The sequence below is a fragment of the Arachis hypogaea genome, chromosome 4 (assembly GCF_003086295.3).
Source record: "Arachis hypogaea cultivar Tifrunner chromosome 4, arahy.Tifrunner.gnm2.J5K5, whole genome shotgun sequence".
Taxonomy (NCBI): domain Eukaryota; kingdom Viridiplantae; phylum Streptophyta; class Magnoliopsida; order Fabales; family Fabaceae; genus Arachis; species Arachis hypogaea.
The window spans coordinates 58,304,702-58,323,990 of record NC_092039.1 but is presented as its reverse complement, the minus strand read 5'-3'; positions in this window follow the sequence as shown (position 1 = coordinate 58,323,990).

Sequence of the window (19,289 nt, the reverse complement as noted above, 5' to 3'; positions counted from 1 at the left end):
TGAGGTGATTGGTGAAGAAGAGAGAGAAGGTAGGTGGGGATCCTGTGGGGTTCATAGATCCTGAGGTGTCAAGGATTCACATCCCTGCACCAATGAGTCGTGTAAAATTCCCTCAGCATGCAATCCTGGCGTTTAACGCCAAATTGATGCTTGTTTCTGGCGTTAAATGCCAGTTCTATGCTTGTTTTGGGCGTTCAACGCTAGTCTACAGCATGTTTTTGGTGTTGAACGCCAGTTCTTCCCAGGGTGTAATCCTGGCGTTTAAACGCCAGACTGCTTCTTGTTTCTGGCATTCAATGCCAGATTCATGCTCTGTTCTGGCGTTGAACGCTAGCCAGATGCTGCTTACTAGCGTTTAAACGCTAGTAAGCTCTTCCTCTAGGGTGTACTGTTTCTTCTACTGTTTTTGATTTTGTTTTTAATTTTAGTATTTATTTTATAACTCCACATGATCATGAACCTAATAAAACATAAAAGAATAATAAAAATAAAAATAGAATTAGATAAATAAAAATTGGGTTACCTCCCAATAAGCGTTTCTTTAATGTCACTAGCTTGACAGTGGGCTCTCATGGAGCCTCACAGGTGATCAGGTCAATGTTGTGGACTCCCAACACCAAACTTAGAGTTTGATTGTGGGGTTTTTTTTGACTCTGTATTGAGAGAAGCTTTTCATGCTTCCTCTCCATGGTTTCAGAAGAAGACCCTTGAGCTTTAAACACAAGGTAGTCCCCATTTAATTGAAGGACTAGCTCTCCTCTGTCAACATCAATCACAGCTCCTGCTGTGGCTAGGAAGGGTCTTCCAAGGATGATGCATTCATCCTCCTCCTTCCTAGTGTCTAAGATTATAAAATCAGCAGGGATATAGAGGCCTTTAACCTTCACTAACACATCATCTACTAATCCATAAGCTTGTCTTATTGACTTGTCTGCCATCTGTAATGAAAATATGGTAGGTTGTACCTGAATAATCCCTAGCTTTTCCATTACAGAGAGTGGCATAAGATTTATGCCTGACCCTAGGTCACACAGAGCCTTCTCAAAGGTCATGGTGCCCATGGTACATGGTATTAAGAATTTACCAGGATCTTGTCTCTTTTGAGGTAGAGTTTGCTGAACCCAAGTATCTAGTTCATTAATGAGCAAGGGAGGTTCACCTTCCCAAGTCTTATTACCAAACAACTTGGCATTCAGTTTTATGATGGCTCCTAGATATTGAGATACTTGCTATCCAGTTACATCTTCATCCTCTTCAGAGGAAGAATAGTCTTCTGAGCTCATGAATGGCAAAATGAGGTTTAATGGGATCTCTATAGTCTCTATATGAGCCTCAGATTCCTTTAGGTCCTCAATAGGGAACTCCTTCTTGCTTGAGAGACGTCCCATGAGGTCTTCCTCATTGGGATTCATGTCCTCTCCTTCCTCTCTAGGTTCGGCAATTTTGATTATGTCAATGGCCTTGCACTCTCTTTTTGGATTCTCTTCAGTATTGCTTGGGAGAGTACTAGGAGAAGTTTTAGTGATTTTTTTACTCAGCTGACCCACTTATGCCTCCTGATTTCTAATGGAGGACCTTGTTTCACTCATGAAACTTAAAGTGGCCTTAGACAGACCAGAGACTATGTTTGCTAAGCTAGAGATGCAGAATTTTCTGTTCGTTGCTGAGGAGATGATGGAAAAGGCTTGCTATTGCTGAGCTTATTTCTTCCACCATTATTAAAGCCTTGTTGAGGCTTTTGTTGATCCTTCCATGAGAAATTTGGATAATTTCTCCATGAAGAATTATAGGTGTTTCCATAAGGTTCACCCATGTAATTTACCTCTGCTATTGTAGGGTTCTCAGGATCATAAGCTTCTTCTTCAGAAGATGCCTCTTTAGTGCTGTTGGATGCATTTTGCCATCCATTCAGACTTTGAGAAATCATGTTGAATGGATAAATTGGTTATTTGTAACCATGTCAATGAGTTCCTGAGCTTCTGTAGGCGTTTTCTTTAGGTGAATGGAATGGTCCAGTGACATCTTAGAGAACTCAGATAGACCATAATAGAATATATCCAAAATGGTCCATTCTGAAAGCATGTCAGAAGGATACCTTTTGGTCATCTGTTTGTATCTTTCCCAAGCTTCATAGAGGGATTCACCTTCTTTTTGTTTAAAGGTCTGAACATCCACTCTAAGCTTGCTCAACTTTTGAGGAGGAAAAAACCTAGCCAAGAAGGTCGTGACTAGCTTATCCCAGGAGTCCAGGCTATCTTTAGATTGTGAGTCCAACCATGTTCTAGCTCTGTCTCTTACAACGAAAGGGAAAAGCATGAGCCTGTAGACTTCAGGATCTACTCCATTAGTCTTAACAGTCTCACAGATCTGTAAGAACTCAGTTAAAAACTGATAGAGATCTTCTGATGGAAGTCCATGGAACTTGCAGTTCTATTGCATTGGAGCAACTAGTTGAGGTTTCAGCTTAAAATTGTTTGTTCCAATTGCAGGGATTCAGATGCTTCTTCCATCAAACTTGGAAGTAGGTGTAGTATAGTCACCAAGCATCCTCCTTGCATTATTGTTGTTGGGTTTGGCTGCCATATCCTTTTCTTGTTCGAAAATTTCAGTAAGGTTGTCTCTGGCTTGTTGTAATTTAGCTTCTCTTAGTTTCCTCTTCAGAGTCCTTTCTGGTTCAGGATCAGCTTCAACAAGAATGCCTTTTTCCTTGTTCATGCTCATATGAAAGAGAAGAGAACAGAAAAAGAAGAGGAATCCTCTATGTCACAGTATAGAGATTCCTTTATGTTAGTATAAGAGAGAAGGAATAGAAGAAGAAAAAGGTAAGAATCCAAACACAAGGGGGAGGATAGGTTTGAATTCTTGAGTAGAGGAGAAGTGTTAGTAGATAAATAAATAAATAGAAGAAGATGAGAGAGTGGAGTATTTCGAAAATAAATTTTGAAAAAGGGTTAGTGATTTTCGAAAATTAAGAGAAGAATTAAAATTTGGAATAATTAGTTAATTAAGAAAATTTTGAAAAAAGAGGGAAGTGATTTTCGAAAATTAGGGAGAGGAAAGTAGTTAGATGGTTTTGAAAAAGATAAGAAACAAACAAAAAGTCAATTAGTTAGTTGAAAAAGATTTGAAAATCAATTTTGAAAAGATAAGAAGTTAGAAAAGATTTTTGAAATCAAATTTTTGAAAAGGATATGATTTGAAAAATATATTTTAAAAAGATATGATTGAAAAAGATATTTTGAAAAAGATTTGATTTTTAAAATTAAAATTGATTACTTGACTAACAAGAAATTAAAAGATATGATTCTAGAATTTAAAGATTGAACCTTTCTTAACAAGAAAGTAACAAACTTCAAATTTTTTAATCAATCACATTAATTGTTAGTAAAGTTTTCTACATTTTGAAATAAAGATAAGAAAAGATTTTGAAAAATATTTTTAAATTTTTGAAAATCATAAGAGAAAAATGAAAGAGATTTGATTTTTGAAAAGGTTTTGAAAAGATAGGATTTTTGAAATTGAAAATTTGACTTGACTTATTAGAATAGCTAAGTTTTAAAAATTTTTGACTAATTCAACTCAAATTTTCAAAATTTTGAGAAAAATAAGGTAAAGATATTTTTTTGATTTTTGAATTTTTAATGATGAGAGAGAAAAACATAAAAATGACCCAAAACATGAAAATTTTTGGATCAAAACCAATGATGCATGCAAGAACACTATGAATGTCAAGATGAACACCAAGAACACTTTGAAGATCAAGATAAACATCAAGATTTATTTTTGAAAAATTTTCAAGAAAAGAAAACATGCAAAACACCAAACTTAGAAATTTTGAATGCCTAGACACTATGAATGCAAAAATGCATATGAAAAACAACAAAAGACACAAAACAAGAAAACATAAAGATCAAACAAGAAGACTTACCAAGAATAACTTGAAGATTATGAAGAACACATGCATGAATTTTTGAAAAAATGCAAAAATTTTTAAAACATGCAATTGACACCAAACTTAAAAATTGACTCAAGACTCAAACAAGAAACATAAAATATTTTTTATTTTATGATTTTCTATTTTTTTCAAAATTTTATAGGAAAAAGAAAATAAGAAATTCAAAATTTTTAATAGGAATTCCAGGAATCTTTCAATGTTAGCCTAAAGCTCCGATCCAGGAGTTGGACATGGCTTAATAGCCAGCCAGCTTTAGGATATAAATTAGGCATGCAACAGTTGATACTTCATCCAACTCCATATACATGCCTTTTATGTTGACAAGTGGAAGCATCAATCCAAAAGAATTTGGATATGGCTTTATAGCCAGCCAGGCTTCAACGTGTTACCATGAAACTCTAGAATTCATTCTTAAAAATTTAGAATAATTTTCGAAAACAAAGGGAAAAAAATTTTTTTTGAATGATTTTTGGAAAAAGATTTTTGAAAATAAAACAAAAAGAAAATTACCTAATCTAAGCAACAAGATGAACCGTCAGTTGTCCAAACTCGAACAATCCCCGGCAACGGCGCCAAAAATTTGGTGCACGAAATTGTGATCTCTAAAAATGGCATTCAACTTGGTATGCGCATCTACTAACTCAGCACTTTCTTCACAACTCCGCACAACTAACCAGCAAGTGCACTGGGTCGTCCAAGTAATAAACCTTACGTGAGTAAGGGTCGATCCCACGGAGATTGTTGGTATGAAGCAAGCTATGCTCATCATGTAAATCTCAGTTAGGCGGATAATAAATGGTTATGGAATTTTTGAATAATAATAATAATAAATAAACAGAAAATAAAGATAGAAATACTTATGTAAATCATTGGTGAGAATTTCAGATAAGTGTATGGAGATGCTTTGTCCCTGTTGGATCTTTGCAACATACTGCTCTCTTACTTTCAATCCTTCTTACTCCTTTCTATGGCAAGCTGTATGTAGGGCATCACCGTTGCCAATGGCTACATCCCATCCTCCCAGTGAAAAAGGTCCAAATGCTCTTGTCACAGCATGGCTAATCATCTGTCGGTTCTCGATCATGTCGGAATAGAATCCATTGATTCTTTTGTGTTTGTCATCACGCCCAACAATCGCTAGTTTGAAGCTCGTCACAGTCATTCAATCCCTAACTCCTACTCGGAATACCACAGACAAGGTTTAGACTTTCTGGATTCTCATGAATGCTGACATCAATTATAGCTTATACCACGAAGATTCTGATTAAGGAATCCAAGAGATATGCGTTCGGTCTAAGGTAGAACGGAAGTGGTTGTCAGTCACGCGTTCATAGGTGAGAATGATGATGAGTGTCATTAATCATCACATTCGTCATGGTGAAGTGCAACGAATATCTTATTAGAACAGGAATAAACTGAATTGAATAGAAAATAGTAGTAATTGCATTAAAACTCGAGGTACAGCAGAACTCCACACCCTTAATCTATGGTGTGCAGAAACTACACCGTTGAAAATACATAAGTGATAGTGGTCCAGACATGGCCGAATGGCCAGCCCCCAAAATATGATATGAAATTTGGAATTAGGGAGAAGGACCAAAGATGTGGTCAAAAAGAGATGACTAAAACAATAATAAAAAGTTCTATTTATACTAAACTAGCTACTAGGGTTTACAGAAATAGGTAATTGATGCAGAAATCCACTTCCGGGACCCACTTGGTGTGTGCTTGGGCTGAGCTTGAGCTTTACACGTGCAGAGGCTTCTTTTGGAGTTAAACGCCAAGTTGTAATGTGTTTTTGGCGTTTAACTCTGGTTTATGACGTGTTTCTGGCGTTTGACTCCAGATTGCAGCATGGAACTGGCGTTGAACGCCAGTTTACATCGTCTAATCTCGAGTAAAGTATGAACTATTATATATTGCTGGAAAGCTCTGAATGTCTACCTTCCAACGCCATTGAGAGCGTGCCATTTGGAGTTCTGTAACTCTAGAAGATCTATCTCGAGTGCAGGGAGGTCAGAATCCAACAACATCAGCAGTCCTTTGTCAGCCTTCTAACAGGGTTTTGCTCAGGTTTATCAATTTCAGCCAGAAAATACCTGAAATCACAGAAAAACACACAAACTTATAGTAAAGTCCAGAAATGTGAATTTAGCATAAAAACTAATGAAAAACATCCCTAAAAGTAGCTAGATCCTACTAAAAACTACCTAAAAATAATGCCAAAAAGCGTATAAATTATCCGCTCATCAGCTAGCCTGGATGCCAGCTTAGGGACTTCTTGAACAGGTCAGGGCCTGGGATGTTGTAAGTATATATATGTATATAGTTATTATCTGGTTATATCTAGGGGTGTTCTAACTAAAAGTCTATACCTAAATAAAGGTTGGATCACTAAATGTTATTAACTACTTGTGATGTATTTATGTGTGGTTGTTTATAACTATTTTATCTGTTATTATTTGTGAATTGCTTATGAATGATTCTATTTATTAATCCAAACATTTTTTTTAAAGTAAAAAAAAGTATCTCGCAAAATAACTACGCTTTTAACAACGAATCAGGCTCATATAATAAATAATAGATAATAATTAGAAAGACAAGCTGGTAGCGCTCAGTTTCTAGTATGATCATGACGTACTAGAAATTGGGTCGTTACACCAAGCATCTTCCTTGCATTATTGTTGGGTTCGGCCATTACTTCTTTTTCAAGATTCTCTGTAAGGTTTTCTCTGGATTGTTGTGCTTTAGCTTCTCTTAGCTTCTTTTTCAAAGTCCTTTCAGGTTCAGGGTCAGCTTCAACAAGAATGTTCTTGTCCTTACTCCTGCTCATATGAAAAAGAAGAGAACAGAAAAGGAAGAGGAATCCTCTATGTCACAGTATAGAGATTCTTTTTTGTGAGTAGAAGAAGAAAAGAATAGAAGAATGATGTAAAGAGAAGAGATGAAGAATTCAAACACAGAGAGGGAGAGAGGGAGAGAGGGTTCGAATTATAAGAAGAAGAGAAAAGCGTTAGTGATTAAATAAATAAATAGAAGAAGATGAGAGATAGTCTTTGAAAATAATTAAAAAGAAAAAGGAAAATATTTTTGTTTTTATTTTAAAATTCTGTTAGAGTTCGAACATTAAGAAAAGGAATAAAATTAAAAATTAAAATAATTAGTTAAGTAAAAAGATTTTTGAAAAAAGAGAAAGGTGATTTTCAAAAATTAGAGAGAGAAAAGTAGTTAGGTGGTTTTGAAAAAGATAAGAAATAGTAAAACAAACAAAAAGTCAATTAGTTAATTGAAAAAGATTTGAAATCAATTTTGAAAACATAAGAAGTTAGAAAAGATTTTGAAATTAAAGTTTAAAAAAGATATGATTGAAATTTATTTTGAAAAAGATTTGAAAAAGAAATTTTAAAAAGATTTGATTTTGAAAATTGAAGTTGGTGATTTGACTAACAAGAAACTAAAAGATATGATTCTAGAATTTAAAGGTTGAACCTTTCTTAACAAGAAAGTAACAAACTTGAAATTTTTGAATCAATCACATTAATTGTTAGTAAAGTTTTTGAAAATTTGAAATGAAATTAAGAAAAGGATTTTTGAAAATTAATTTTAAAGAATTTTCGAAAATAATAAAAGGAAAAAGAAAAGATTTGATTTTGAAAAAGATTTTGAAATTGAAATCTTGACTTGACTAACAAGAAACAACAAATTTTAAAAATTTTTGACTAAGTCAACCCAAAGATTTCGAAATTTATGAGTGAAATAAGGAAAATATATTTTTTGATTTTTTTTTAATTTTTATGAGGAAAGAGAAAAATCACAAAATGACTCAACACATAAAAATTTTGGATTAAAACAAATGATTCATGCAAGAACAGTATGAATGTCAAGATGAACACCAAGAACACCTTGAAGATCATGATGAACATCAAGAACTTATTTTTGAAAAATTTTCAAGAAAAGAAAAACATGCAAGACACCAAACTTAGAGATTTTTCATGTCTAGACACTATGAATTCACAAATGCATATGAAAAACAAGAAAAGACACAAAACAAGAATATATGAAGATCAAACAAGAAGACTTGTCAAGAAAAACTTGAAGATCATGAAGAATGCAATGCATGAATTTTTCGAAAAATACATAAATTTTAAAAACATGCAATAGACACCAAACTTAAAAATTGACACTAGACTCAAATAAGAAACATAAAATTTTTTTATGATTTTATTAATTTTTTTTGGATTTTTTTGAAAATTATTTTGGAAAAACTAAAAAAAAAGAAAAAATTTTGAAAGATTTTTGAAAACTTTTTGAAAATAAAATAAAGGTTGAAAGAAGAAGAAAATTACCTAATCTAAGAAACAAGATGAACCGTCAGTTGTTCAAACTCGAACAATCCTCGGCAACGGCACCAAAAACTTAGTGCACGAAATTGTGATCTCAATGGCGCCAATAACTTGGTACGCACAATTGTAATCTCAACTCTTTTTCACAACATCGCACAACTAACCAGCAAGTGCACTGGGTCGTCCAAGTAATAAACCTTATGTGAGTAAGGGTCGATCCCACGGAGATTGTCGGCTTGAAGCTAGCTATGGTCATCCTGTAAATCTTAGTCAGGCGGATTCAAATGGTTATAGAGTTTTGATAATTAAAAGATAAATAAACATAAAATAAAGATAGAGATACTTATGTAATTCATTGGTGGGAATTTCAGATAAGCATATGGAGATGCGTTATTCCTTCTGAATCTCCGCTTTCTTACTGTCTTCATTCAATCATTCATATTCCTTTCTAGGGCAAGCTGTATGTAGGGGGATCACTGTTGTCAATGGCTACTGTCCATCCTCTCAGTGAAAATGGTCCAGCTACGGGTTACGTAGGGCTAATCATCTGACGGTTCTCACTTGTGTCGAAATAAGATCCAATGATCCTTTTGCGTCTGTCACTATGCCCAACAGTCACGAGTTTGAAGCTCGTCACAGTCATCCCATCCCGGATCCTACTCGGAATACCACAGACAAGGTTTAGACTTTCCGGATCTCAAGAATGCTGCCAATTAATTCTAGCTTATACCACGAAGACTCTGATCTCAAGGAATTGAAGGCTCTGTTGTCAGGAGAGGCAATCAAACGCATGGACCAGGAATCCAAGAGATACACACTCTAGCTTTCGCAGGTAGAAAGGAAGTGTTTGTTAGGAATGCGTTCATAAGTGAGAATGGTGATGAGTGTCATAGATCATCACATTCATCAGGTTGAAGTGCGAGTGAACATCTTAGAATAAGAATAAGCTTGAATTGAATAGAAAAACAATAATACTTTGCATTAATTCATGAGGAATAGCAGAGCTCTACACCTTGATCTATGGTGTGTAGAAACTCCACCATTGAAAATAAATAAGTGAAAATAGGGTAGACATGGCCGAATGGCCAGCCTCCTAAAACGTGAACAATGGTCCAAAGATATTCCAAAAGATGATCTCCAGATTTGAGTACAATAGTAAAAGGGTATATTTATACTAAACTAGTTACTAGGGTTACAGAAATAAGTAAATGATGCAGAAATCCACTTCTGAGCCCACTTGGTGAGTGCTTGGGCTGAACGTTGAAGCTTTCGTGTGTAGAGACTTTTCTTGGAGTTAAATGCCAGCTTTTATGCCAGTTTGGGCGTTTAACTGCAGCTTCTATCCTGTTTCTGGCGTTTAACACCAGAATAGGGCAGGAAGTTGGTGTTTGAATGCCAGTTTGCGTCGTCAAAACTTGAGTAAAGTATGGACTATTATATATTGCTGGAAAGCCCTAGATGTCTACTTTACAACGCAATTAAGTGCGCGCCAATTGGGCTTTTGTAGCTCCAGAAAATCCATTTCGAGTGCAGGGATGTCAGAATCCAACACCATCAGGAGTCCTTTTTCAGCCTTTGAATTAGATTTTTGCTCAGGTCCCTCAATTTCAGCCAGAAAATACCTGAAATCACAGAAAAACAAAAAAACTCATAGTAAAGTCCAGAAATATGAATTTTGCTTAAAAACTAATAAAAATATACTAAAAAGTAGCTAGATCCTACTACAAACTATCTAAAAACAATGCCAAAAAGCGTATAAATTATCCGCTCATTAGAATGCACATTCAACCAAATAATTGCTTATTACCTAAGAAAATGCATGAAACTACCCTAAAACATACTCACAATGGCTTGTGAAACTAGCCAAGATGCCCTGGGATCACAACACCAAACTTAAATCTTGCTTGTCCTTAAGTAAGTGATAGAACATAAGAAGAATGAATGAGAAGACAAGAGATACAAGTCCTTATTCAGTGAATTCAAATCCTTAGTTCATGGAGTTTCATGCATGGCAAATTATGTTCATGTTCTTGCTGGTCCCAAGGCTAGAATATGCTCTTGAATAGTCACCTTATTGCCTTCTATGAGACTCTTATTCTTTGATCCTTATCTTAGCTTTGTTTTTGTTTTCTTTTTCTCTATAGAGCATATTGCTTTCTTTAGCTAAGTGCTCTGTGTTGAGGCAACTTCTTATGATAATTTTTCAGCCAACACTCCCGAACCAATTGGTTCAAGGTGCTAGGTATTGAAACACTCCTAGGACTTACTCACTCAAGCCTCTCCTTAGCACATTCACACCACAGGCACATGGTTTGTTATTCATTTCTGAGACCTTGGTGTCTAGCACCTCTTTGGGTTACTAAATGTTTTGTGACAAGGTTGCTCTTGATAGTGGACTTTCAGTTGGTAATCTCGGGTTAGTTAACCTAAGTTACCAAGTGATGAAGCACTCCTCAGAACCTACTCATCCAAGTAGATCCTTGCACAAACACACTACAGACACATGCCTCAAGGTTCAAACTATTGGTGCCTAACTTTATTTCTTTTTCTTTTCTTTATTTTTCATTCTCTTTTTCTCTTTTTAAGATCTTATTATTCATCTAAGTCTCATAGAATGCACTTCAAGCTTATAATTCAAGAAATATTTTAGCCTTGGACCTTATTGATGAACCAACTTAGCTAGCAACCACCACCACAAATACTAGGACTTTATTCTACAACATTGGACTTTACTCTTGTTTTTTTTTTCATAACATTTTCTTACATTTTCTTTTATTAAACTCAAGAGCACAACATAGGATTCAAGCAATGATGCAGTGGCCTAAGCAACTAAGCTAGCAAGCAAAAGACAAACTAAAGAAACTAAATGCAATGACTTAATTGAAATTCCTAAACTAACTATGGAAGCATGTTATATTTCATACATGATTTTCCTTATTTAAAGCTTAAAAAGAAACTCCACCACCTTTTACTTATTGGTTTCCTTTCCACTCTTGTTCCCTTCTTCTTCTTGACTTCCTTCCTGGTTGCTTGTATCTCCACTTTCTTTTTGTTTTTCCTTTAGCTTCTTCTAGAATCCGGCCTTCTCCATTCTCTGCCTCAATGCCTCCTCATGGCACTTTGCTCTTCCATCTTCCTTCTCCTTTAGCTCTGCATAAATCGCATCATATTTTGGGACTAAAGGGTGCAAATGGGGCATATACCCAACCAAGTAACTGAGTTTAGCCTAGGTATTTATATTATAATCAGTCCTGTTTAGTTGTCCTCCTTCATTGAGAACATTAAACTCATTGAATGCTTTCATTTAAGCTATTTGGTGTTGGTTTAGTTCTTGAATGTGCTTCTCTTTATGCACTTGTCTTTCGGACACTTGGTTTATGGCTTGAGAAAGTTGGGAGTAGTGTTCCTGTTGTTGCTCCATTAGTTGCTGGCGCAAATCCTTTTGCTGATTTATCAAGTGAAATTGGAAGTGTCTTTGTTGCTCTTGTCCTTCCGCATATTGCCTGGTTCGACCTTTAGAAGCTTTTTGAAGTTGACTCATGTTTAGGGTGGCTGGATTGTATTGCTCTTCTTGTTGAGGTTCTTCTTGTTGTTGCTCTTCTTGTTGTGCTTCTTTTTGAAGCATCCTCTTCCTCCTCTGAGGTCTTCTTTACTGTTGAGTGGGTGCAACATAATTCATGCGCTGAGGCATGATTGGTTTCCCAACATTCAACTATATTGGGTTTGCATCCTCAAAAACCACCATGGCTTTCATACACAGCCTTAGGATGGTGCTTGAATACCCCAGCCAGGCCTCTGGGTCATTTTTCTTTGAGATCTCTTGGATACCTTCAGCGATGATCTCATGAACGTTTATGTCTCCACCCCTCATTATGCAATGTACCATGGTGGCTCGAGCAATGTTAACCTCTGAATTGTTTCAAGCAGGGAGGATGGATCTCCTTATGATCTGAAACCATCTCTTAGCTTCGGGGATGAAGTCTCCCCTTCTAATAAACCTTGGCTTTCTGTCTGGGTACCTCACCTAATCAGCCCCCACAACATATATGTCGTTCATAATTTCCTCACAATCAGGGTTATTACTTATTCTTGACTGATAGCTTGCTTCCTCAAATGGTACGGCTCGTAGCTTAAGTACCCTTATGATGGACATTGGACTGAAATCAATCACCACCCCCTTACATAGCTCTTGTAAGAGTCATCATTCTTGTCTTGTCGTCCTGTATTTGCATTGAATTCTCTAACAAGAGTTTCACTCACTTTTTTTACTGGATCAAGAAGGAGTTCCCACCTTCTCTTTTCAATTTTCTCCCTGATTTCTAGGCATTCCTTCTCTCTGAATTGAAAGGCTAACTTATGTACTATTTCCTTGTCTACCATCCATCCGAATTGTAATGCATGATGTAGGGTTCTGAATTTCCTTTTATTAAAGGGATGTTGCTCCATAGGTTTCTTCCCCTTTCTTCTCTTAGAACTTGATGGTGCCATAGGTGAGGAACGAAATACAAGAATATAGAGGAGTGTGGTGAATCGGGTGAGTTAGGTGAGTTGAGGGTGTGGGTTGAGGAAGAAAATAAATGAGTGATCAAGATTCTAACTATAAGAAAAGGGAGTGGAGGTTTAATAATAGAAGGTAACCAAAGGTGGAAAAAAATGCAGGTAGCTTATAATGAAATAAGTGGAGTGTGAAAGTAGGCAATGGTTTTGGTTACATGAAGTAGAGGTAATTTATCTTAGAAGGTGGTGGAAAAATGAATGGTGGAGATTAACATTGTGTGATGAAGATGGATGGTGTGTATGTGTGAAATGGTATGAGCACAAGGATCACCACTTTATGAGGAGGTTGGGTTCGGTCTTCAAAGGTGAAAGCTATAACACATTGAACTATCCAATGCTTGCATGGAAACACTTTCAAAGGAACGCCATTCAAAGACATGTGCCTAGCCTTCCATGAAGTGGCCGGACCTCCCTCCTTAGCTTGTCATGTCAATTCCATCCATTCCTTCCTTCATTTTCCTATGCAAAACAATAAAAGAAAAACAAAAGTTAACTTTAATTGGTGGCGGGAATTGAAATGTATCTAACTACCTTTTGAATTTTCATCAAATAACTAACTAAGATAGCTAAGTGTTACTCATTAATTGAAATCAATTTGACTTCTTAGGAGCTATGTGTATAACATTAGTGAACACCAAACTTAGTTTGTGATCATGTGGTGCAAAGGAATTAAATTGGACTCCTAAGATACATATGATATGAATCCCATGTATTCTCTTAGGGTGTTTTGCACACTAAATTTGTTGTTCACTGTGTGTTTTACGCCAGAATTCAGTTCAGTGCCTGTCAATTTTGAATTGGATTTCATGAGTACTACTTTATTAACTACTATCAAAACATAAACATAAACATAAAGGATATAAAACATGGGTTGCCTCCCATGAAGCTCTTCTTTAACGTCATTAGCTTGACGGTTGGCCTTTGTCAGGGTGGTTGGTAATGTCTCAGGTCTTCTCCTCTTACAATGAATCTATCTCTGCTTTCTTCTTTGAGAATCTCTACATGCTCCAAAGATAGGATTCTATTGATTGTATACACTTGAGGTAGCTGAGATGGAATTATAGGAAGATGAGGTGGGACTAGTGGCTGGTGGATTAATATCACTCTGTCTCCTGGAGAGAAGTCCTCTGTGGGGATTTTCTTCTTTTTCCATCCTCTTGGCACTTTCTTCCCAATTCTCCTTTTCACCTTCAAGTGGTGCTTCAGTGATTCTTGTGTCAGGAGGGTCCTTGTTGATTGTCCCTTTTGAATCTTGTGGTTTCAGCTCCTCCTTGGACTTCTTTGGTTGTTGTATCACTTGGACTTCTTGTGTTTCCACCAAGGATGTATTTAGAGGCTCTACTTGAGATTCACTACTAGTTTCATCCAAGAATGCTTCCTTGTGATCATCCTTCATGTCTTTGTTCTCTTGTTCAGATTCATGTGAGGGCTTGAAGACATGAAAGGTGAGTTGTTGATCATGGATTCTTAATATCAATGCCCCTTGCGCAACATCTATAAGTGCTCTGGCTGTGGCCAAGAATGGTCTCCCCAGAATGATTGGATGAAGATAGCTTTCTTCCATCTCAAGAACAACAAAGTTTGTAGGGAGGAAGTATTTCCCTACTAATGACAAGTCATCATATGCTAGCTTTGCAAGCATTTTTCACTTGTTTCATTAGTTTTTATGCACTTTCTTACATTGTAAGTAAGTAATTTGGAGTGGAATTGCATGGTTTCTTTGAATCAATCAACCACCCTTTAATTGACACAAAATTATGAAGTTTAAGCTAAAATTAATTGGTTTTTAAATGAATTTTAAGCTTTGTGAATTTTGTGATACTTTGATTGGTGGTTTTAATTACTTGTAGGTGAAGGAAAGAAAAAAATAAAGAAAGCGTAGCCTAAGGAGCATGATCTAAGGAAATAAAGAAAGCGTGCTCAAGGGAAGAAAAGCATGGCTAAATTCAAGGAACAAGAGCACAAAGCTCTTGCCAAGAGCCTAGAGCTCTTGTGGAGAGCTTTACTTCAAAAAAATCAAAGGCCAAGCTCTTGCCAAGAGCCTAGAGCTCTTGCTAAGAGCTTAACTAAGTGCAACAAGGAAGAAGGGAGCAAGGCAAGCTCAAAGCAAAGCTCTTGCTAAGAGCTTTCTCCAAGAGCTTTTCTGGGCTTCTTCAAGGAAAAATCAAGGGAAAAAGAGCTCAATAATGCACTCACCAAGGCTTGAACCAAAGACCAAGGGGAAGGGGGCAGCGCTACCTCACAAGAAAAAAAAGCCAAAATTGGCTTGTTTTCACTCCATGGGATTCGAACAAAGGACATCCAAGGAGCAAAGTCTTAGGCGCCACTTTGTGCCTAGAAGAAAAGCCAGCTGGCAGTCCCCAAGGATCAAATCGGGCACCTCAAGGAGGGAAGACATTGGGCGCTACTCTTTTGCCAAGGAAAATGACCAGCAAGTGCTCCACCCAATCGAACCATGGACCTCAAGGGACAAGCAAAGCTCTTACCAAGAGCTTAGAGCTCTTGCAAAGAGCTTTGTTTCCTTGTCACAATGAAGAAGCGTGCAACACATTGGAAGGCTAAGATCACCAAAGCTCTTACCCAAAGCTCTTGCCAAGAGCCGAGCTTTCCCCTAGGAGGTGTACCATGGGCCAAAAATCCATCAAAAATCCAAATTAATTCATTTTTTCACCAAATTTTAGAGCCCACCCAAATTCTTAGATCCAAATTAGGAAGTAGGTGTTAGTTAGATGTAGAGAGGACCTTCTTCTTACTTTTTTTTTGAATTTTGATTTGAGAGCTTTTTCATTTTTGCTTCTGTTTTAATTTTTGATTTTCTTTGAACTAAACTGGGAAGGAGAATTGAGTTCTCTTCCTCTGGGTATTCTTGTTTTCTTTTTTGGAAAGCTTTGTTTGGGTCTTAAGTGTGAAAAATTGAGGAAATTCTATCTCACTCTCCTCTTAAGATCTCTTTGTTCAATTTACTGCATAATTCAAGAATTTGTGTTCTTCTTTACTAATTTTCATCTTCAATTCTCTTTAAATTGTCTTCTAAATTGGACCAAGGAAGGTAGTGAGATCTAGACTTAGTTTTCTAGTCTCTTGACCCCTGAGATCTTGCATTTCCATTTAGTTTATCTGCTGAATGCTCCTTCAAGCAAATTTACCTTTCTGTTTGAGATCTATTTCAGTTCAATTCATCTTCTACTCTTCTACGTGTTGCAATTTACTCTTCTTTGTTTAAATTCTGCAATCCCATCTCCCTAAGCCCTTTAATATTCAAGCAATTTATATTTATTGCACTCTAAGCTTCTGCAATTTACATTTCTTGCACTCTAAGTTTCTGTCATTTACTTTACTTGTTCTTTAAGATTCAACACTTTTACTTTCTGTTCTCTTTAATTTACTTCAATTCTCCCTTCCCCCTTTACAATTCATGCAATTTAGCTTCTGTCAATTACAAATCACCCAACTCAACTCTTGCTTGCTTGACTAAATCAACCACCAAACTAAAATTACTCAATCCTTCAATCCCTATGGGATCGACCTCAGTCATGTGAGTTATTATTACTTGATGTGACCTGGTACACTTGCCGGTGACTTTTGTGTCGGATCGTCTTCCATACCATCATGTTTTTGGCGCCGTTTCCGGGGATTGAAATAGATTGACAATGATTAAGTGAGGTGGTGACCTAGATTAAGCATTTTTTCCTTTTGTTTTCAACTAACACATTAACTGTTTGACTTTTTGCCTAAGCTAACCAAAACTTCATTCTAGCAATAGATTGGAGTTTCATTGGTTTTCTGGTTTTTGTGTTTCTTGTGTCTTGGTTTGTATGTCAGGTACAAGGAGAGCTACACCTACCTTTTGTGAATAAGACGAAAGAACTCTCAGAAGGATAAGAAGAGAAGCTAGAGGGAAGGCTGTTGTTGGAGAGGAAGAATCTAAAGAGGAATACCATGAAATGGAAGGAGATCCCTCTAATTCCAATCCTCCGGAAGGAGTGGTCAACAATAATCCACCACAAAGAAGAATACTGGCTTCTTATACATTTGCAAACTCTAGACATTGTGGGAGTAGCATTCTTACCCCTAATATCAATGCAAATAACTTTGAATTGAAGCCACAACTCATCACATTGGTCCAAAACAACTGCTCCTTTGGAGGAGGGCCACTTGAAGATCCAAACCAACACTTATCCACCTTTCTAAGGATTTGTGATACTGTCAAAAGCAATGGTGTGCACCCTGATATTTATAAGCTACTGTTATTCCCATTCTCCCTCAAAGACAAAGCCACTCAAAGGCTAGAGACATTCCCAAAGGAGAGCATCAACACCTGGGAAGATTTGGTGAGCAAGTTTCTTGCCAAATTTTACCTGCCTCAGAGGATTATTAGATTGAAGATGGAAGTGCAGACATTCACACAATTGGATGCTGAAACTCTATATGAGGCATGGGAGAGATATAAGGCTCTGCTCAGGAAATGCCCACCAGAAATGTTCACTGAGTGGGACAAGCTGCAAAACTTCTATGAAGGATTCACTCTAAAGGCTCAAGAAGCACTGGATCACTCAGCTGGAGGCTCTTTACAACTCATGAAGACTGCAGAGGAGGCCCAAAATCTCATTAATATGGTGGCGAATAATCAATATTTCTTTGCTCACCAAAGGCAACGCCAACCCTCACAGAGAAAGGGAGTGCTAGAGTTGGAAGGAATGGACACAATTTTGGCACAACACAAAGTGATGTGATGTGTGGAAAACGATCCAACACAAAACTCACCGGCAAGTGTACCGGGTCGCATCAAGTAATAATAACTCACATGAGTGAGGTCGATCCCACAGGGATTGAAGGATTGAGCAATTTTAGTTTAGTGGGTGATTTAGTCAAGCGAATCAAGTATTGGTTGAGTGATTTGTGTTTAACAGGAAGTAAATGACAGTAAATGTAAAGGGGGAAGGGAGAAGTGCAGTAAATTAAAGAACAGGAAAGTAAATTTGCAGAAACTTAAAGAACAAGAAAGTAAATGACTGAAACTTAAAGTGCAAGAAACATAAACTGCAGGAACTTAAATGGCAAGAAAGTTAAATTGCTAGAAAGTAAAAGGGAGTTGAGGAATGGGATTGCAGGATCTAAACAAAGAAGAAGTAAATTGCAGCAATTGATTGAGCAGAAATTGAATCAGAAGCAAATAAGCATTCAAACAGAAAGGAAATAAAATGTAGCAGAGGTTCACAGAAGAACCAAAAGTAAAATTGGGTCTCAGATCTCAAGAGACTAGGTAGCAGAGCCTAGATCTCTAATTGCCTTCCTAGATCCAAGTTAACAAAGCAATTGACAAGAATTAAAAGAGAAAGCAGTAGAAGAACAGAAATCAGATTCAATTATGCAGAAAACAAATTGAAAAGAGTTTGAATGGGAATTGAGACAGAATTTCCTCAATTTCACACACCCAAAACTCAAAAACAGGAGAGTTGCCCAAGTAAGAATGAGGAAGGAGATCAGTCAATTCTCCCTTGATCCTCTTGGTGCTCGGACAAGTCTCTCAAGAAAGCTCAAAGAAAGTGCAAATTCAAAGACTAAGCCAAAAGTAAGTCAAAAGGTAAAAATTCAAAAGAAGGTAAAAGGTCCCTAATTACATCAAACTAGCTTCTATTTATACACTTTCTATTCTTGGATTTTGGGATTTGGATGGGCTTTTGATTTGGTGAAGAAATGAATTAAAATGGGGTTTTAATTTGAATTTTCGGCCCATGAAAATTCACTCCCAGGAGGCTGCCCTGCCCTTGTGGAGGGCAGGGTAGAAAATTGGTGCATGGTGCGGAAGTTTGGTGCGGCTTGGGTGCGTGTTGGTGCGGCTTGGTGCTGCCAGGAACGCAAAACGCTGCCCTGCCCGCGCCAAGGGCAGGGCAGAAAATTGTGGTGCTGCCAGATCGAGGAGTGTGCGCGTTGGTGCTGCCAGGGTCGAAGATTGGTGCGCCAGATTCGTGCGTGGTGCGCCAGGATGCTGCCCTGCCCTCGCGGAGGGCAGGGCAGGAAAAGTTGGTGCTGCCAGATGCTGCCAGGGACGAATTTTGATGTGCCAGATGCTGCCAGGGATGAGAGTTGGTGCGCCAGAATCGTGCATGATGCGCCAGGATCTTGCACCAATCCAAATGCTGCCCTGCCCGTGCCAAGGGCAGGGCAGAGTTCCCTCTTCCACGCCCCGTGTTCGAAACACGGCTTGGGCACAAATTCAATTAATCTCCTTGGCTTCTTGGCACGGCAATCAACCTTAGTTCTTGGCTTCCTCATGGTTCCATGTTCGATCCTTGTAGCATGCATGGGTGACATTTTTCTCTTGAATTTCTTCCTTGGAGAGCCCGATTCTGCCCTCCACAAGGGCAGGGCAATGTTTTCTTCCTCTTGGTCTCAAGGCACATTTTGTGCTCTGCCCTTGTAGTGGGCAGGGC